The sequence below is a fragment of the Caretta caretta genome, chromosome 10, assembly GCF_965140235.1.
Source record: "Caretta caretta isolate rCarCar2 chromosome 10, rCarCar1.hap1, whole genome shotgun sequence".
Lineage (NCBI taxonomy): Eukaryota > Metazoa > Chordata > Testudines > Cheloniidae > Caretta > Caretta caretta.
In genome coordinates, this window is record NC_134215.1 from 8,248,629 (window position 1) to 8,270,440 (window position 21,812).

A 21,812-nucleotide genomic window follows, 5' to 3' on the forward strand; every position below is an offset into this window, starting at 1 on the left:
CTTTGTCACATGTCCTGCAGATACACACTTGCCTTAAAACTACTCAAAGACAACAGCTTTGGTCTCCAAGGCAGGTCACGTGGTACCTATTCGATAAGGTGACACCTGGTAATGTTGCTCTGGGAGGCAGCTCCCTGAGACAGGCAGGCACTGCAGGCATTGGCCCTGCAGATCAGAGCATCTGCTAAACACACAACAAGCCATCACTCCTCCAGTATGGAGACAGCCAGAAGCTAGCTGCGATGGTGCTAAGTGCTTTCTATCTGGTCCCATGCAATCCCTTGTTCTTTAAAGCAGGGGGTGGGGCAGACCTGGGTATGGGATATATTAATCAGCTCTATGGGTGAAAAGCACTTCACAATGGACATCATTAGGTTTACTTCCAGAGAAGCACATATTATACATACAGAGGGCCAGATTAAGGCATAGATCTAGGGTTCCAGCTCCCAGAATCACGATTACATCACAATCGCAGCTTTCACTCCAGAAGAAAATTTTAAGCCCTCATGGTTGCAAAGATAAATTTGAAGGCATAGCTTGAGTGTAGCTGATACAGTAGCCTCTGCCTGAGTCTGCAGAGAACCTGAAACAAATCACTCCGAGAGGGGCAAACTGCCCCATAAGTCTCAAATGGGCCTCAGTAAAGAACAGATTTATCAGACACACAGACGAACACAATATGTTGGGAAAAAAGAGTCAACACTGCTTTTGTAAAGGGAAATCATGCCACACCAAGCTACAGAAGTACTTCAGACTTACAAAAACCTTGAGAAGTGAGGTTGTTCCTGACTCTGTAAAAAAATGTTATGGTGGTTCTTTCAAAAGTTTACAACTGAACATTGACTTAATACAGCTTTGAAACTTTACTATGCAGAAGAAAAATGCTGCTTTTAACCATCTTAATTTAAATGACACAAGCACAGAAACCATTTCCTTACCTTGTCAAATCTGTTTTTAAAAAAAAAAGGGGGGGGGGGAGTTTTAAAGTAGTTTACATTTAACACAGTACCGTACTTGCTCTTTTATTTTTTTGTGTTTCTGCCTGATTGCATACTTCTGGTTCCAAATGAGGTGTGTGGTTGACCAGTCAGTTCGTAACTCTGAGGTTCTACTGTATTAGACTTCTTTGAAGGTGTAACATGGGGACAAGGGTGGTGCAGTCAATGTAGTGAATTTTCAGAAAGTCTTTGACAAGGTCCCTCACCAAAGGGTCTTTATCCATAGCTCCTTATTTTGCTGAAAAGAGATGGTCCTCTCATGGGTCAGGTTTCAGAGTAACAGCCGTGTTAGTCTGGATTCGCAAAAAGAAAAGGAGTACTTGTGGCACCTTAGAGACTAACCAATTTATTTGAGCATGAGCTTTCGTGAGCCACAGCTTATGCTCAAATAAATTGGTTAGCCTCTACGGTGCCACAAGTACTCCTTTTCTCTCATGGATCAGTAACTGGTTAAAAGATATTGCTACCCTTTGTGTCCTAAATGGTCAGTCTGCGGAATGGAGAGAGATAAATAGCAGTATTCCCCAGAGATCTGAACTGGGACCAGTGCTGTTCAACTTATTCATAAGTCATCTGGAAAAAGGGGTAAACAGTGAGGTGGCAAAGTTGGCAGACGACACAAAATTACTCAAAATAGTTAATTCCACAGCAGACTGTGAAGAGCTTCAATGGGATCTTACAAAACTGAGCGACTGGGCAACAAAATGGCAGATGAAATTCAATGCTGATAAACGCAAAGTAACGTACACTGGAAAACAATCCCAACTATACATATAAAATGATGGGACCTATATTAGCTGTTACCACTCAAGAATCAAATCTTGGAGTCACCGTGGATAGTTCTCTGAAAACATTCATTCAACCTGCAGCAGCAATTGAAAAAAAAAAAACTAACTATGTTAGGAATAATTATGAAAGAAAGTATCATAATGCCACTATATAAAGCCATGGTACACCCACACCTTGAATACTGCGTGCAGCTCCGGTCAACCCATCTCAAAAAAGATATATTAGAACTAGAAAAATTATAGGACAACAAAAATTTATTATGGGTACGGAACAACTTCCATATAAGGAGAAATTAAAAAAAGAGTGGGGTTATTCATTTAGAAAAGAGACAACTAAGGGGGGATATGATAGAAATCTATAAAATCATGAAAAGTGTGAAAAAAAGTGTTATTCCCCCCTTCAAATAACACAAAAACCCAGGGTCACCCAATGGAATTCATAGGCAGCAGATTTAAAACAAACGAAAGGAAGCGTTTCACACAATGCACAGTCAACCTGTGGAACTCAGTGCCAGGAGAGGTTATGAAGGCCAAAAGTTAATTGGGTTAAAAAAGAGAATTAGATACATTCATGGAGGATAAGTCCATCAATGGCTATAAGCCAAGATAGTCAGGGACAACTCCATGCTCTGGGCGTCCTTAAACCTTTGACTGCCGGAAGCTAGGAATGGATGACCGGAGATGAATCAGCTGATAATTGCCCTGTTCAGTTCACTCCCTCTGAAGCATCTGGTACTGGCCACTGGTGGAAGACAAGATGCAGGGCTAGATGGACCATAGGAATGGCCATATTGGGTCAGATCAATGTTCTCATCCCCAGACCTGCGACCCTCCAGGGCCCCACCAGCCATGGACTCCATGCGGGCCAGCGGGAGAAGAGACCAGCCCCCCAACCCAAGCAGATACCGCAGCAGACAGGTAGATGCTGAGTGATGGAGGGGCTGCTGCCACCCCTACCTCTCCTGGGGGGAGTAGAGACCACCTGCTGCCACTTCTGGGAATAAAAAGGGCCCCTGCCATTACACCGAGTGGGTGCAGGGCCATGGTGAAGGGTTGGGGCTGAGACAAGGGGTGCCCCTGGGGCATGGTGTACCCAGGGTGCTGAATTACTTTAATGACACCCCTCCTCCCCACAAAACATCATCTGTTTCAGCACATTCACTGAGACACACAATCGGGCCAGGAGATCACTGCATACTGTCTTCTACCTTCCTTAGGAAACATCGACACAAGTGTTCAGATACTATTCACAAATCACTTCTTTTCTGGGAGGCGTGGCTGGAAGGAGCGTGCTCTCCCCGACAGGTCAGGACACCCCTCAGGTAGCCTAAAGGGCGGTGAGGGAATGCCAAGAGCTTCAGGGGAACAGATGCTCGCGCATCTGTAGCAACAGAGCATCAGAACAGAAAACCAGGAGCCCTTTTCAAAAAGCAGCAGATATATAGGGCAACACAGAGATGTGTGCCAAAAAAGACAACACATTCTTGCTGATACTGGAGAGGACATGACTCACCAACACCACATTTGACACACCCACCCACAGACTGTAGAGTAGAGACACCCAGGTCCCATACGCCCCTCTCCTCACCCCACGCTAGCTCACTGGCCTTATCCAGAAGAAACCATAGTAAGTAACCCTTTAAAGGGACAGGAGTTTTATAAAGAGACTTGGCCCTCCAGAGACAAGAGACAAAGCGTGGCCAGGTTTATATGCAACACAGGGATCCATTTTTGGACCACAAAAGGAGCATGAGCCACTTACAGCTCCAATCTAACCAGGGAGACAGTGTGACCCAGTGGATAGAGCACACTGGACTGGGACTCAGGAGACTTGAGTTCTAGTCACGGCTCTGCCACTGGCCTGCTGGGTGACCGTGGGCAAGTCACTTCACCTCTGTGCCTCAGTTTCGCCATCTGTAAAATGGGAATAATGATATTGACCTCATTTGTCAAGCACGTAGATATCTAGTGACTACAACCATTTGTGTGCAGATCATGAAATTGATGCTTACTAACATTTACTGATAAAAAAAACTAATCCTTCCAAACCTATTCATAAAACATAGGGCAGGCAAAAACATCTGTGTGTTAAAACCAGGGTTTTTAAACCTGACAGTGTCCCTTTAACTCTAATAGAAACTTTTACCTTCCACATAATCTGATGAATAATTTATGTCTGGAAAACCAGAAATATAACATTCACTAATGGTTACCATAACACAGAAATGAAGACTCTGAATAAGTGATTTATTAAACCCAAGCCATGCTGTAGCTTGAACAGAGTACGCAGTTTGGCTTTCATATCCAAAAGCGAGAATGAAAATTTTTCATTAGTAAACTACAAAAGGAACCATAAGGAGTCAGTGATTTTTTTAAAAAAAATCAGTGATTTAAACCAAGTCGACTTATCACACAGACACGGGACAGAGGAAGTGGCTTGATCAGGGAAGTCATTTTGCAATCCCACCTTCTATTTCCTACCACCTCCAAGCATCCAAACTCCCGCCAGCGTCAAACACGAAGGGCTTCTGGGCCTTCCCCATTTCTGCTTCCCTGACAGCAGCCACTACGTGTGAACTATTGAATCAGTTCAGAAACTGAGATGTTGCCGATGCATATCTCCCTTTGAATAGGAAATAAAATGATACAGACATCATCACTGTGCTCTCCCTCTCTGGGCAGAAAAAGGGATCTCATTTCTAAAAGGCTCAGAATGAAGCAGAGAGCAAGACAGCATTTCCAAAGGGAAAAAGGGGAGGGGAAAAAACCCCAAACCCTGCCTTTGTTCAGCCTGGAGATCTGCCATCCTCCCGCCTCCCCCCCAGCACAGTATTTAACGCAATAAACGCTGCTCTCTCCCCTCAAAGAGAAAATAAATGTGACAGGGGATCCTTTCTTTGCCCAAGCTGACAGGATCTTTCCCCTTCCTTCAGGGATGAGGACAAAGGCTCGGAGGGGGAAGCTACTCCTTTGTCACATGTTCCTGCTTCACATTATTAACATTTGATGTGGGAATGGAGTTCAGCTCCCAGGCCTCTGCCCCTCCCCGCTCAGTGTAGGCCTTAGAGTCTGTGGGAAGCCCACAACCTCAGAGCTTGCCTTAGGCTCCTGCAGTTTTCTCAGGCATTCCAAAATTTGGACATCCCCTCTCTTGTGCCCTCCCCCTCCCCGAATCTTGGACGCCTGCCTAATTGAGTATTTATTTATCTCTCCATTTTCCCAGCTCTATGTACACACACACAGGCCCAGAATGGTCAAGGCCTACACATACTCCCAGAGCCTCCCAAAAAACTAAAGGGGGCTGCCCCCCCTTCTAGACCCAAGGGAAATGGAGAGGATGTTGGAAAATGCGTGGTTGGGGGGAGGAGCAGAATGGGGGTGACAGGAAAGGGAGATGCGAAGGGTTTGTGAACCGTCCACTAGGGAAATTAAAAATAGCTGTGTCAAATGAGCAGTTGTAAGTGTCACAAACGGGGTTTTGAGAGGAGCCAGCTGCAACCTATTCACTACCCCTGCTAGTCAGCAGTTTGTCTAATGGATACCCCCACACACTCCCCCTTCTCCCTTTCTTCCCATCCCAAAAGATAGTCACATGTATCCAATTTATGTACATTAAGTGTCAATGATGAGCAAACGTGGCCTCTGAAAGGCACTTTTAAATTTAAATAAAGTTTGCGTCGCAATTAACCCACCCCCTCCTCCTCCTGTTGGATCAATCACTTACTCCTGGGGGAATTCTGCACCACGTCACATGCGCAGAATTCATGTCCCCCGCAGATTTCTTTGCTTCCCCACAGAAAACTGACTTTCTGACAGGAAAGCTGCAAGAGTGGTCACGCACCCCTCCCTAGTAGGGCAGGCAAATCATTTCAGGCAGCTGGAGCTGTCGGAGGAGAGGTAAATCACCCCGGGGCTGGGGACACCCCAGCCAGTGGCTCCTACCCTCACTGGAATCAGCTGCTAGTTTCAGCTGGGCTGCAGAGGACAGGACTTCCTCTTCCCCTGCAAGGTGTCAGACCCACCCGCAGAAACCTCTCCCAGCTGCATGAAGCTCAGCATCCTGCCCTGCTTCTTGCTTCTTCCCCCCTCATTTGCGGGGGTAGGGGTCACTGTACAGGGGGCTGCACCCCCATCCACTCAACCACCCTGCATCTAGACCTCCCATACCCAGACATCCCCACCAAGCCTCACACAGTACACCCAGAACCCCCCTAGCCCTCCATAACCCGAACCCCACCCCACTGAACCTCAACCCCTGCATCTAGAGCCCCCCGAACCCAGACCCTCTGCCTCCAGACCTCCACCCCTGCACCCAGACCACCCCCCACTGAGATCCCTGCACTCAAACACCCACCCTAATGAACCCCACCACCCTAAACCACCCTGAGCCCCCACATCCAGACCCGACCATCACTAACCTCCAACTAGCTGCACCCAGACTCCCCACTGAGCCCCTAGCTCCCAGACACCCCCCCACACTGAGCCGCGAGCACATTCACCTGGAAGCCCCTGCAGAGTCCCATTGCCCCTACACCTGGAACCCCCCCAATGAGCCTATGTACATCCAGATCCCCACACACAGACCCCCCACTGAGCTGCCTGCACCCTGACTGTCCCACACAGAACCTCTCACCCCACACCTGGATCTCTCCACACTGAGCCCTTTCATACTTGGATCCAGCCTGCTTGAGCCTGCCTGCCCCACACCTGGTGCACCTAGCGCAGACGGGCAGGGCCTGGGGTGTTTCTGGGGCAGGCTCAGGTCTTGTGCTGTGTCAGGGTCTGGTGCAGCCTTACCGCTGAGTCTGTGTCCTGGGGAGGAGGGAGGGGGGTGCATGGCCTGTGCTCCCCACTGCCATGCTTGAGCCTCCACATTCATTTATTGACAAAACTTAGAGTTTTGCAGAATTCTAAAATATTGTGCACAGAATTTTAAATGTTTTGGCGCAAAATTCCCTCAGGAATAATCACTGAAGACCACTGCATTTTGCAACAGTAATTTCCATTTTCCCAGCCCAGGATATCTATCATGGGGTTACAACTCCCCAGCGCTCTCCATTGTAGACAGGACCCACAATGCCAAAGGAGACAGGACCACGCCAGCCAAGTGAACATGGTTTCTTAAATGCTTCCATTTTCAAATGGGAAGCAGACGCTATCAACAGCTACAAGCCTCCAAAACAGAGGTAGCCGGAGATTCAGCAGAGCTGGAAGGCAATGAAGAAGGCTGTTTCTGCACAGATGAGCTTAGCTTGCTGGGAACAGTAGGAGGCAATGTAGAGGGGAAGCTGCCAAATGCCCTCTTGGAATCTCATTTTCCCCACTCATGCATCTGCCCCTTCGCCCAAGGATCTGACCTTGAAGTTTTCAAAGTCATTTTGATGCAGCTGTTCTGCAGCACGGATGGGAGAACATCGAGGCCGGGTTAAGTCACTCCAGCGCTGGGCTTCCCCCCAGTTTTACACGGCAAGCAGGTCGCTGATGAATGGACAAGCAATGAATGGTGCCCGTTGTATTCATTTTGTTGCTTCTCCCTCCTTAAGCGTACTCCAGTAAAACAGCCTTTCCATTTTTTTCTTTACGATCACTTATTGTTCCTATCACTCGGCCTTAGCCAGACAGACACCAACCAACAGCTGGGCCATGCCCAAGTGATATCTTCTATTAGAGCATTAGCCTGCTCTAGTATCTTCACTACCCTGCTTACTCAACTGGGGGTGGGGAATGGAGACTTCAGGTTCTCTCATGGAAACCGGTTTGACCCCTTGTCAGTTGTGTCTGCTTGTAGAGGCTGGAGGGCATGGGAGTGGAGCAGAGTTTTCTCATTTGTTTTATTCTGCCTTTCTCCCACTTATATTGCAATAGCGCCTGGAGGAAAACCGGGCCTGTGCCTTGTTGTGTTCAGTGCTGTAGAGACTTATAGTAAACAACAGTCCTTGCCCCAAAGAGCCACCCGAGGATAGCTGCACACACACACCCCACCCCCCAATTACCTGAGCCATTACCACCAGCTCTGAAATTTCCACTGGCAATAAATGCCTTATAAGTGGCTTCATTTCTTCCACTTAAAGAATATATACAATTTTTTAAACAAATGGCTGCTTAATTATTCTGATGTCCAGGGAGTCTGATTAGAAAGTTCAGGTTTTCAAAATCCTTAAGACTTTATTCAGTGCATCAAAGACCCACTTTTCCAAACAAAATCATTATTCAGTCCCCTTGAAAAAGGCTTGTGATGGAAACAAAAATATATCCATTGTAGCTCACACACTTTCCCTACTAAGCTAAAAGGGAAGAGGAAATAAGAACACAGCTATTTTAACCTGTTGCTATTCCTCCCACCACTGTAACAGTAGTCTCTGCTTTGAAACTTGCCATACAGAAGACAACAAAAGGCTGAATTGTTTTCAGGAAGTAAGACTGGGCCAAATCATCAAAGCATCCCATTAATTAGGAGGTGGTTAGATAAACTGCTTTCTCCCAATTCCGGACTTTTCCTGTAGTCTTCCGTTAAACCAGTGAAATCTCCTCCTATAGATTAATTTGTAAGATACTTGAGTTTCTAGATAGTGCTTCAAATGCTAGACAATTCTTTTGTTAGGCAGGGAAGTGAAGGGTAACTTTTCCAACTGAAGCTAGAAATGGAGAATTTGAGAAAGTAAAAATATACCTGTCCGAGAGAGAATTTGGCCAAAACATTAAGATTAATTCACCTACACTTACTACATTCCAATAAGAAAAGGAGTACTTGTGGCACCTTAGAGACTAACCAATTTATTTGAGCATGAGCTTTCGTGAGCTACAAGGCACTGCATTTAGCCGTATGGAGTGGAAATCTATCAACTGCATGAACAAGGCACTACATTCCAATGGATCTTTAAGAGACTACAGAAAGCTGAGGGCCTGGAATTAAATCTCACGATACAGATGGAGTATCAGAGCAGATGCTTATAAAGAAAACAGCAGCTGCAGTGACATGGGCATCTAGTAAATCCAGTCATGTTGGGTTTCAGGGCTAGAGCTCTACCTTCCTGAAATAGCTGTTTGCTGCTGAAGTTTTACCCACTGACTGGTAAAGGAATCACCAGAAATGAAGGAGGTTAGTGGTCCATTTATTCCAGCATCTGTCTGCAAAAGCGGTCAACACCAGATGCTTTAGAGGAAAGTGCCAGGAACCCTGCAGTCAGCAGTTATGAGATACGTACTCCAGGGTAGTCTCCTGTTAACTCCCAATAGTTAAAGATTGGCTTACACTCTGAGGTATGAAGGCTTATAACCGTCCAAAGGTGTTTAAAAAAATATTTACTATAAACAACTTTGGATATGCTCATTAGCCATATTAATGGCTAATCTTTTCTTATCCTGCTAAACTCTTAGTTTCAATTACATCTTGTGGCAATGAGTTCCACAGGCTACCTAAGCACTGCATGAAAAATATTTCCTTCTGCCTATTCTGAATTTGCCACCTTTGAATATCATTGAACCCTTGTCCTTGTGTTAGGAGACAAGGAGAACAGATCCTCCCAATTTGCTTTTTCTCTTCATTATTATATTTTTATGTCCCCTCTTACTACTCCTAATCATTCTCAGCACCTGTCAATTTCTGCTGTACTCATAGAATATCAGGGTTGGAAGAGACCTCAGGACGTCATCTAGTCCAACCCCCTGCTCAAAGCAGGACCAATCCCCAACTAAATCATCCCAGCCAGGGCTTTGTCAAGCCAGGCCTTAAAAACCCTCTAAGGAAGGAGATTCCACCACCTCCCTAGGTAACCCATTCCAGTGCTTATGGGTGAAAAAGTTTTTCCTTATATCCAACCTAGATCTCCCTCACTGCAACTTGAGACCATTACTCCTTGTTCTGTCATCTGCTACCACTGAGAACAGTCTAGATCCATCCTCTTTGGAACCCCCTTTCAGATAGTTGAAAGCAGCTATCAAATCCCCCCTCATCCTTCTCTTCTGCAGACTAAGATTTGAGATGAGGTGACTACAACAGCCAGCACATTGTATTATTCCATGTGAGGCCTTAACATGGATTTGTACAATAGCATAATATTTTCCATCTCATTCCTTATGTATCTGATCATTTTGAGTGCTGCTGCACACAGAATCAAAAGTGTTGAGCGGAAAGGGACTTCAGCAGGTCATCTAGACCATCTCTACCGTGCTGAGGCAGGATTAAGAACCATCCCTTGAGCAAAGGTCCTCAATGAGCTTTCCACAATAATGACCAGGAATTTTTCCCTGAGTTGATACTATTAACATAGAACCCAGTAATGTATTGGAATAGTTTAAGTTATTCTGCGTTACTTACTCTGTATTTGAATGGAGGCTGGAAGTTGCAGAGAGTCAGCTCAGTACAGGCAGAGCTTGTTGAAGTGACAAATCACTACCGGACAGTAGCATCCTCCTCTGCATAAAGCGAGAGAATATATTCTCCATTTTTTGGACAGGGGAGAATTAAACTGGAGAAGCCTAGGAGTCCAGAAAGTGAGTCTATCTGATGCAAGCCATGAAACAAGAAGTAGGCAGTGGATAAAAGCCCCCAAGTTGTAGGGATCCTGGAGGGCCCAGTGAATTACCGTACAGAGATCTGACCCTTTCTCACAGCCACTACAGTCAAGCCCTTTTGTTTCAGCTTGTTTTAAATGTGAAACATGCTTTGAGTCAAGCCAAAAGCTTTTATGCTAAACAGAAACTGAAAGTATGAGATCTGGCAACTGTAAGCAGCAGGAAAACCAAGCTGCATGGCAAAAGCAACTTACAAGGGACACTCAGTTGTAGCAATTTTTGGACAAAGCTTTCAAGCTTTGTATTTCCTCAAAAGACTGGGAGGAGGGCGCTGCGAAATGTTTAGATGGTGAAATGTCTGGAAAAAATAAGGATGGACAGACTAAAACCTTTACGGCTTGTTTTTAATCCCCTCTAAAGAGTTTTCTTTCTGTGCCAGGACTGAAGAAAACTGCTTTGATCTAAAAACTCAAACTCAAATTCTTGGGTTCTTAAAAGAAAAATTGTGGACGAGGCATCATGATGCATACAAGAATGATAATGAGAATTAACAGTGTAGCTCGGCTTACAGTAACATTTTTAAATCTGCTCTTCTAAATAAAAGGGTTGTTTTTTCATTAATTATGTATCTCTATAGGTTACAGTCTCTCTCAGGGTGTATTTAACCCTTGAGCATCATTGTTAACCTCTTTATCTTCTCCAATTCTTCAGTATTCTTTCCGGTGACACAGTGCCCCAAACAGTGTGCAGGACTCCAGATGTGACCCCGCTAGCCCTTTGATCATTGCCAGAACTCCCTCTTCCAAGCCGGCCTCTGTTCTTCTATTTATACATCCATCCCAGTGATCCATTTACTTTCCTAACTGCTGCCAGACGCTGAGCTGGCCTGGTTTTTCCCTCTGGGCTCTTCAGTGTCCAACCTGCCCTCCCACTTTCAGGTCATCGGCAAACATGGGTAGAAAGGTTGGTTTGATTGTACTTATATTGGCACTATTGAAAACAGCCTGATTTACAAGCTGAGCTACTGTGCTTTAAGTGTGGCATACAGATTCATTGGGCACGAACGGCTAGAGATGGGACTCCTGTGGGAGTCTTTCTTGCATGAGACTTCAATAGGGGCACAGCTGGCTTGAAACATGACGACCATGCTCTACAAGCAGCCATCAAGACAAACGGCATAGAAAGAAAGTGAAACATTCCCTAGAAGCATCTACCAAGTTGGAAGATTTGGAACCAAGAGGACAAAAACCAAAGCTAAGAAAGGACCATGCAGAGCCTGGTCTGTTGGTGCAGAGGACTCATAACTTGGGAAACTCACGACCAAAGGAAGTAAGAGAAGCTGCAACTGTTAGCATGTTCAAAATTGTCCTCCCTGGCACGTCGATTGCTTGGTTGATCTACAGAGCACATCACTAATCCACACAACGCTCCAAAGAGGTAGCTGAGTGTTATTGTGTGCCAGACTCCAATCTCCTGAACCCTTCTGTAAAATGGGGATAATACATCCTGTTTTGTTAAGATCTTGGAAGTCTCAAATGAAGGTGTTACACACACACACACTCACACACACACACACACACCCCCAATTCCATTTTCAGGAAGAGTGGTGATGTGATGTCACACAGCAAGTAAGGGGGATAGCTAGGAACACAACCCAGGTCCCCCCACTCCCAGCTCATGCTCTAGGCCACTGCCTGCCCTGCAACAGTGTTAAAGGACAGCTAGAAAATTATATTGCACAGGAGACAAACAGGCCACACTAAGTTCACGCCCAGATGTTAGTTCCATTCCTCCTCGGAGCAACATGGCCCACTCTCCTCCTCCATCTACATCAGCCCAAGCATGGACAGTTCATTACTTAACAGGCTATTCACAGCAGAACCTTCCCAGAGTGGATATCAGGTACCTGCTTACAGTTTAAGGCATCCCCCATCCCCTGTTGCTCCTGGATTTGTTCTGCAGGTCACGGACGCATCCACCACCGAAACAATGGTGACTCACCTTGACAAAGCTGACAATCAAATCCTCTCCTACAGCAGGTTCCCAGGCAGCTACAGAAAAGGACGCTTATATGGCAGGAGGAAACCCCAGGGAAGCATGTCACCTGCCCCCTTCACCGCAGTTAACATGATGGTGTCACCATCACTGCAGAGGGCTGAATAAAAAACTGAGGACATGCCTTTGCAAGCCACTATTCACACCCAGTGTGTTATAAACTCCAGCCGCATTGTGAAAAAGGGGAGTATTATCTCTACCAGACCGAGGAGTCAGCTACTGCACTGAGGTTATGATTTGCCCAAGAACATGTAGCAAGTCACTAAGAGTCAGGACCCAGAAGCCTCAATTCCCAGTCTCCTGCTTTAACAGACTCACAGATATTAAGATCAGGAGGGACCATTATGATCATCTAGTCTGACCTCCTGCACAATGCAGACCACCGAATCTCACCCACCCACTCCTGCAATAAACCTCTCACCTACGTCTGAGCTATTGAAGTCCTCAGATCATGGTTTAAAGACTTGAAGGTGCAGAGAATCCTCCAGCAAGTGACCTGTGCCCCATGCTACAGAGGAAGGAAAAAAACCCCAGGGCCTCTTCCAATCTGCCCTGGAGGAAAATTCCTTCCCGACCCCAAATATGGCGATCAGCTGAACCCTGAGCATGTGGGCAAGATTCACCAGCCAGATACCCAGGAAAGACTTTTCTATAGTAACTCAGATCCCACCCCATCTAACATTCCATCACAGGCCACTGGGCCTATTTACCATGAATAGTTAAAGATCAATTAATTGCCAAAATCATGTAATCCCATCATACCATCTCCTCTATAAACTTATCGAGTTTAATCTTGAAGCCAGATAGGTCTTTTGCCCCCACTGCTTCCCTTGGAAGGCTGTTCCAGAACTTCACTCCTCTGATGGTTAGAAACCTTCATCTAATTTCAAGTCTAAACTTCCTGATGGCCAGTTTATATCCATTTGTTCTTGTATCCACATTGGTACCGAGCTTAAATAATTCCTCTCCCTCTCTGGTATTTATCCCTCTGATATATTTACAGAGAGCAATCCTATCTCCCCTCAGCCTTCTTTTGGTTAGGCTAAACAAGCCAAGCTCCTTTAGTCTCCTTTCATAAGGCAGGTTTTCCATTCCTCGGATCATCCTAGTAGCCCTTCTCTGTACCCGTTCCAGTTTGAATTCATCCTTCTTAAACATGGGAGACCAGAACTGCACACAGTATTCCAGGTGAGGTCTCACCAGTGCCTTGTATAACGGTACTAACACCTCCTTATCTCTACTGGAAATACCTCGCCTGATGCATCCCAAGACCGCATTCGCTTTTTTCATGGCTGTATCACATCGGTGGCTCCACTGGTAACCTCCCTCCAGCCTGACAGTTCACCTTTCAGTATGACCAGCTGTAGTCTTCCCTTTAACCAATTCCTTATCCACCTTTCAATTTTCATATTGATCCCCATCTTTTCCAATTTAACTAATAATTCCCCATGTGGCACCGTCACAGCCAGATCAGACACCTTCCCAGATAGGGGTAAGGAAATTAGCCACCCTCTCCGTGCAGGTGAAGGAGGAAGAGGAATGAACCATACATCACTTGTCTCCTCTCTTTGCAAGCCAGTAGGAATTACAATGATATTCCCATTCAGCAATGATCTATTTATAAAGAGATCTAGACACCTAATTATAGGCAGCAATCACACAGAGCTGGCGTAACTAGTTACCAATTTCCACTGCGGGCCTGGCAACCCCAGCACCTCATCCACAGGATTGTACACACGGCCCTTAAACCCACTGCCCCTAGGAGTGCTCTATGCACTGCAGACGGCAGTGAGGTTTAATCTGGGGTGTGCAGAGTATTTCACAAGGAAGTTTAGTGTTTACACAGCACTGGACAGGTGTCAGGTTCCAGTGGACTTTGGGCAAGTCACCGTACCTGAGGCCAGTCCACACTATGAGACAGTCGAAAACCCTATAGGAAACAGTTTATAGTACTGCATCTGGGACAGCCGTTGCAAAACGGATTGGGGTTCGTCCCCTTGTCTGCATTCTCAGGTCATCTCATCTGTCCTCTCCCAGCCAGGGCCGGACTATACCATACAGTCTGTTCTCCAGGCCAACGCTCTGCCCTCGCTAGTTTGACATGTCATAAGCAACGGGACCGCTGGCGCTCTTCTTGGGCGGCTAATCACAGCCTAACAGACTTTTCCCTGAGGGGGATTCGATATCCAGCCTAAATTTCCCTTTGCTCAATTACATCCCATTATTCCTAATTACACCTTCATGGACCACTCTAAACGATTCTTCTCCCTCCTCCCCTGCTATTTAGACCTTACAAGTACTTGGAGCCAGTTATCCGCTCCACATTTAATGGGCACTTAACCAAACCCCGCCACCCTGGAGTTTCCCGGTCAATCCTTGCAGATTATTAATCCCGTTTGCAGCCCCTCTAGTTGATGGTGCCCCAAACCATACAGAGCATTCCAGCTGCAGTTTGACCAGCCCCCTAGAAAGACAACCGCCTCCACACGTACAGCTCAAAAGCCAGGCCTTTGCTTGCAGGGACCTGATCTACAGCCATTTTGGCTGGACTGTGGCCCTAGGAAAACAAGAGCGTTAGGGAGCCGGGGTGAACGCGGGTGCTAGTGAACCATTAATCTAGGGAGGAAAGCAGAGGAAATGATCAACTGCTGCCACTTAGAGTGGCACCAGCATCTGGCCAAGGGACCGGGGAAGAGAGATTCACCCACACAGACTCCTGATGCTGCAGAGGTTCCTTTCCCCTGCAGAATCTCCCCATCACTCCAAGAGGCCGGATTCACAAGCAATAAGTCATCCATCTTCCCCCTCCCACCCCCCCCAAAATGATTAATCTTTAGTGGTTTCCATCCTTTGCATCATCTGGCCCAGCGTGTAGGCTTATAAATGGCATGAGCAAGCTAACACTGAGGGATAATCACTGTGGCCACTTTAGCATGGGAACAGGACTGAGCAATTGTTCAAGAACAAACCCCCCTCCCTCCCGCAGCTGCAGAAAGGGGTTGGGGGGGGGGCGAGAAGAGAAGGCGGCAGCATGGGGGTGGGTGGTTAAGTCAGCACAACCTCTGCATATGCCCAAGTTTTCGACCAAGGAATTTCTGCATGTCTGAACAAGCTCTGTATACCCAGGGCTGCGGAGTTGGGAGCACCACGCTGGCAAGCTCACCAAACAGATTTAGTTTGAGATAAAAAGGGGGAGGGGACTGTCTGAGTTTTATTTCCCACAACCTGCACAAGCTTTATTTGTACTGATCACTCAACATGGCTGGAGTGATTTGCAAGAGCGACGTTCGGCTTTAAACAAAAAGCCACAGAACCCTGTGCAGTAAGTATAGTGGTCTCAGCCCAGGTCCCCCAGGACAGGTGTCTCTGTCCCCAAAAGATAAATAGAAAGTCATCCTCATGAAGAGTAAGCACGTACTGTCCCAGGATTGACTGGGGCATGGAGACCAAGCTGCGCTCTCATTCATCCAGAACAGAGCATATGCTCTCCGCCTCCCTGCTGCACCAGCAATCACCTGACAAAAGCATTAAATCTACACCAGTCACTTGGCACACCAAAAACAGAGACTGCAACAGAGCATCGTTCCAGGGCTCCACAACATCATGTGTATTTGGTGCTGGAGCAGGGCCGTGCCGACAGCCCTGGAGAGCAGTGCCAGCAATTTGTCCGCAGCACGAGGGCGCGCCTTTCCCAACACCACACCTTGCCTGCTCTCCTTTACCCTGCCTTGCACGGATTCTTCATGGGGCGGGAGGAATTCGCCCTACGTGCCCCGACATGCACATGCCATCCTTGGCCTCTCCACTGACAATGGCAGCCAGGCCCAGTCACAAACATCTCCCGCTTGGAACATTTTGGCTTCCCCACAAGGCCTTGTTTCCCAAACAGGCCTTGAGGCGGTTCCACAGTAGCAGCCAGCCGTCCTCCCACAGTTCACTCAATCCCATCGGCATCCTCTCTGCACCAGCAGCACCGTTCCTGGCCCGGAAAATCCGCATGGAACTTGTTAGCTGGTTTGCAATCCACAGGCTGGACCTGCTGTCTCAGAGCTGCTCCAGGACGGGTCATCAGAGCGGCCTACGAGGACAGCCATGCAGCAAGAAGGCCAAGCAGGAGCTAACCAGAGCGTAATTGGAGTCTAGCCCAGGAGAAGTGCTTGGAACAAAAACTAGGGCTGAGCCTGGGGCAGGGGAGGCAAGGTGCCATTTCCTCCCAGGTCCAGGCCTGCATTTGGAAGACAGTCCTCAAGGCAAGTCCTGAGAGCATTACTTGGGTCTCACCAAGAGAGAAGTGCCACCAACACCAATCCCAGAGGTGAGCGCGTCCTTCTGTGTGCAGCCTCTTCCCTCCAAACCTCAGTGCAGCGAGCAGTCCTGCCCTGCGGTTACAGCTGGCATGCTGACACTGTTATTATACCATGGAAGCCTCTCAAGTTCACCGCGCTAAAGCCTGGGAGATGAATTGGTTGGTGCGCCTGGGTCAAAGCTGGTGGCACACTCCACATCAAGTGGTGATGCGGATTTTACTTAAAGCCTGCAGCTATGAATCTGCAGGTGCGTGCTCTTTGTAACCTGTAGATCACGACACCCAGAATTAGGCTTTATTTAAAATAAAAAAAAAAAAAATCAACAGCCCCATTCTGATACAGAGCCACAAGAGATCCAGCAGCCACAGGGTCAGACAGAGGATGCTTTGAAAGACATGTTGTGGCCCCATCACCAACAATGAGACCATTACATAACTGGTGGCCTTTTAGCGCAGAGACAGAACTGTCTTGAACCACCAGAGAGACAGGCAGAAGTTTTAAAATCTACATGCCATGCCGGCATGCAAATCCACAAAGCCACTCCAATCCCACAGCTATTGGCTCCTTCAACTTACTTTCCAGCTGAACTCGCTGGACTTCTAGAAGAACAAGTTGCAATTTATTCCTGGTCAAATTTCAGGAGTGCATTTAAAAAAAAAAAAAAAGGTAACAGAATTGGAGCAGGAAGGCCAGGGAATGAATCAAGAGGAATCAGAGCACCCAAAACATTATGATTCCACACAGCCAATCCAACCAGAAGGTCACTAGTTCGGGCACTCATCTTTGTATGGCACGTGGCTAGAGATGCTGCAAGGGGTTGATTCCAGAATTGCTTAGCTACGTTTCACGGTCTTCCCCGACTTACTAAGCTACAGCCATAACAGGACAGTCCACTGGGCCAGAGAGAGCATTTGCGATGAATCACCCAGATAACACACACACTCTTGGGTCTCCCCTTGCCAGCCCACCCTACATCAGCCAGCATGCTGGCTTCTTGCTTTATTGAAGTCCACTATGAAACTCATCCTATAAAACAAAAACACATCCGGATCTGAGAAGGGGCCTTATGGAGCGTGCGTTATATCTGTCAGACTGACAGATCTTCGAGAGAGAGCAGTCACCCATCAGAGAAGGTCCTCAAGCCACGCAGAGCCAGCAGCCATGGGAGTTTTAGACCCTTGCAGTGAAATGTTTGACACGTCACACAAGCGAACAATAATTTACCAACCATCCTGGTGGATTCTCCATCACTGCCAATTTTCAAATCAATGTGGGATGTTTTTCTAGCAGATCTGCTCTAGGAATTAGTCTGACGAAGTTCCATGACCTGCATTATGCCGGAAGTCAGATGAGATGATCACAATGGTCCCTTCTGGCCTTGGAATCTATAAGCCTTGCTACAACCTTGACAGTTATATTCACCCTTTGATAAAGGTGAAGCACCAAACTGGTCTTGTCTCAAAACACACCTTTTGTGTCTGGGGACCTGGGTCACCAGAGGGAAGGCTTTTGATGGCCACATCAACCATTGGTGGTCACCAGACTATGTTACAAAACCAGTGCAAAACGGAGCAGGACTACATTTCTGGAACAGAGCCACCTTAAACTAGCCCATGTCACCCCATCTCCAATCCCACTCATTAAACAGGAGAGCAGTCATGCCTTCATTTTTGGTTGTGCCCATGATGGAAGTGAAGAACATGCAACAGTACCAGCCAAAGTGGGGCACAGCAAGGTCAGGCACCATGCTAGCTTCCCTCATGCAACCAAGTCAATGCCCTTCCAACCCTGACCCGTAAGCCGTGTGCTATTCTCGTCCTAAGCAGACACAGCCAACCAATGCTGAAATCAGTGGTAGGTGTTATGAGGAGGCCAGAAGGCTATTAAGGCTCAGTTTTCACTTTGTGATTCCAGCTCAGGTCTGCAGGAGAGCAGAGGCCAAGCACACACTGTCCCACTGCAATGCCATTCCCTGTTGGGAGCTCACAAGAGACAAAGAATTGGGGGCCAGCCAGCCACCCCCCTGGAGGATCAGACATTCTCCTCTTCAGTCAAGTCTAATTACAGCTTGTCCACATTCAGCCGCTGCTGCAAGGCGGAGTATTTGCACTTGTTTTGCCTCCTAGCTAGGCCAGTTGTCAGAGCTTCAGTGCCAAAGAGCGTACTCTCGAGACAACACCATTTCTAAAAGCAGTGCCTTCCCACCCCAACACACACGCCCTGTCCCGTTGGCAGCCGTCACATGGTATTTCGGTCTCTACACAGGGGATTAAAAGAGAAGATTCCTAAGGTAAGTGCCAGCTGAACAAATCACCAACATTTTCAACAAGCAGCCCAGCCTAACGAACGCATCCTGAGAACTGTGGGAGAACCATAGCAGACATCCTGGCATGTACGCTACCTGCTCTCCACCCCCCATACCCTTCGCACCCCCAGCCCCAAAACAAAGATCATGGTCAGCCGTTCCGAATACAGGCCGATGTCTCATTAAGAGCTGACCCTAGCTCCGAAACAGATGTGCCCTTTGCTGCAGGAAGGTCACTAAGAGTGTACTTTGCAAAAAGCTCCTCTGTCAAGAGGCTGGATAAATAACTCAGCTCCCTAAGAACAAAAAGCGAGTGATCCAAAACAAAGCGATCGGGACTTCTTTCCCCCAAACCAAGCGTGAGGTCAGCCGTCACCTTCTGTAAGTAACGGCTCCTCTCGCACTTGCAACCGCCCCTCCCCCTCCACCCCCCACACTTCTAATAAGAGCAGAAATTGCCAAAGCCACAAAATTCATGTCTAGAAGGTTCAAGTTAGCACAACTCAATACAGTCCTGCAACTGCTTGGGAGGTCTCAGTCCAGCTGCTAGTGGGTCCCACTCGTCCCACAGCTGCTGCGTTCCTTGGGAGCCCCTAAGTGCCAGTCCAGCTAAGGAAGCCCCCAGGGGATAATAAAAACACACGAGGGGCAAAGTGGGGCAGATTAGGCCCTACGCGGAGGGCCTGGAGGTGTCGGAGACAGGCATGATCAAGCTACCTCCATTATCCACCTACAAATCCCTCCTGAAAACTCCCCTTTGCCAGGAGGCCTATGAAAAACTTGACAATGGCAAGGCAGCTGGTGTGCTGAGAGCAGAGACTATCTCACTGAACAAAACTATCCTGTTGTTTCCTTGAGTCTGTCTGTATCCATCTGTTGTCTCTTATCTCATACTTTGATTGAAAGCCGCTTGGGGGCAGAGACCATCTTTTTGTTCAGGGTTTGTACAGCGCCTAGCGTAACAGGGCCCAGGGCCACGACTAGGGCTCCCAGGGGCTGCGGTAATACAAACAAACAGCAGCACTGGCCTCACAGACAAAGGGGGAGGGGGCCAGGTGGAGGCCAAGGAAGGGGAATCCAATACACACCACCAAGGTTTCTACCCACGTGCTCGGGAGACGCTCGAAGGGCAGCTGGCTGAGGCCAGGCAACAAAGCAGGAGAGAACAGGGTATGTAGCAGGTTAAACAGAGAAATGCTTTACAGCAGCGAGTTAACCAGCTCTCTCAGTGATGAGGGTTATGAACACCACAGTACCTGCACCTTTCACAGCAACTCATGGACCTTCCCATGGCACGCATGTGAGAGGAGAGCTACCCCGCCCCGGCTTTGCAGCCATCTTTCTCTCTACGGAGCACATGTGCGAAGCTGACCCCCTCCCCAGAGCCCCGTCCCAGGTCACTGCTGCGGAGGAGAGACAAAGCACCTCAGAACATGTCACGATCCAGGGCTGCAACACCACAGCATCACCCGCAAGCATCTGCTTCTCTTTGCCAATGAGCCGCCCACTTTTCGGGTTCTTTTCCCTTCCTGCGGGAGCCTCATCTGGACTCAGTTACCGGCTCCATAGCCGGCAGCTCCTTAATTTGCTGAATACTTCAATGGTGAGGTTGGAGGCCACATTGCATCAGCTTCCTCCCAAAGCAGGTTGCTCCCACGGCCGGGCTAGCACCTCTGGGTTCCAAGGATCTCACCAGATCCCTCCATAACCCCGGGAATCCAGTGCCTGGGGCTAGTCAAAGGGTCCTAACAGGCAAGTGGGAGCAGGTCTGATAACGCTAGCCCACCTCCATGCACGGGGTGCCTGCAGCCAGGATGCAAAACCATCGCCAGGGTATCACCCCAGCCAACAAGCCTGCGGTGCTGCAAACCAGTCCTGTGTACACGGGTCACCCGTGTGTTAACTACAGGGTGCGCTTTGCGGGGAGGAAGGGGAAACGAGGGATGTTAGAAGGACCCAACCACCCACACACACATGCATCCGGTCCTTGGAAAGGCTTTAGAGGGGGGAATCTGCACAGGCCATCAAGGAATCTAAATGACTTCTGCAACGGGGGGGGGGGATAGCTCCAGGTTGAGAACAGGAGTCTCAACTGCCCCTGGAGCATCTGCCTCGAGGCTAAGGAAAGCACAATCTCTGCTTTCTCAAGCACCAAGCAGCTAAGGAGAACAACCCCTCCCCCCCATCCTCCCTGCCTCAGCCCTGCAACAAGCAGGTCTGGCTCAGTGCAGCTGCAATCCTGCTATAAACAAGCTACATCTGGAGGCCTTGATGCAGCTTCGATCATTTACTCTGCTTGGGGGGCCAGTGAGCACGGACCTCATCTTTTGGTGGGTTTGGTTTTTTTGTAAGCGACTCCTGATCCTTTGAGATTCTGGCCCTGCTTCCAACCCCCCTTGCCTACGCTCCCCTGAGCTGTGCCAAGTTCTGCTGAATGAAAGACAGCACCTTTGTGTTGCCCTTGTTTCCCGCTTGGGCCCGTTCCAAGCCTGGCTGCTGGAGAGAGGAGCTGGAATCTCCAACCACTGTTGCCGACTGAGGTTCCTCCTTCCTCTCCCCTACAGCCAGGGAAAAGATGGGCCTTGGCCGAGCCTTGGGGAACAAGGAGGAAAAAACCCACCTGACTAATGAAGGAAGCTAATTCTGCCCCCTCCTCACACTCATGCCAGTCTCACTGCACACAGGTGGGGGGCTTGGGTTCAAAATCCAAGCGACATTCGTAGCTCCCCATGCAGAGGAACTCCAGGACACAGCTGGTGATGGAGTCTGGGAATCACCTAAGACTACACGAAACTTACCAAAGAACCACAGCAAGTCTGATAGACCTGCACTCCTTGGGGACCCC

General features: G+C 48.1%; 1 protein-coding gene across 10 annotated transcripts in view; it reads right to left on the reverse strand.

Annotated features, from left to right (window-relative positions):
• MPRIP (myosin phosphatase Rho interacting protein) overlaps positions 1-21,812 on the reverse strand; it is a 170,790-nt gene that overhangs the window by 117,861 nt on the left and 31,117 nt on the right. Inside the window, exon 1 of one of the 10 annotated variants that reach the window (XM_048866055.2) lies at positions 10,104-10,217. The exons of the other annotated variants lie outside the window; for them this stretch is intronic. The gene's annotated coding sequence lies outside the window, so the exon portion shown is untranslated. Of the gene's footprint in view, positions 1-10,103; positions 10,218-21,812 lie in introns of those variants that run through there. 10 annotated transcript variants of the gene reach the window in all.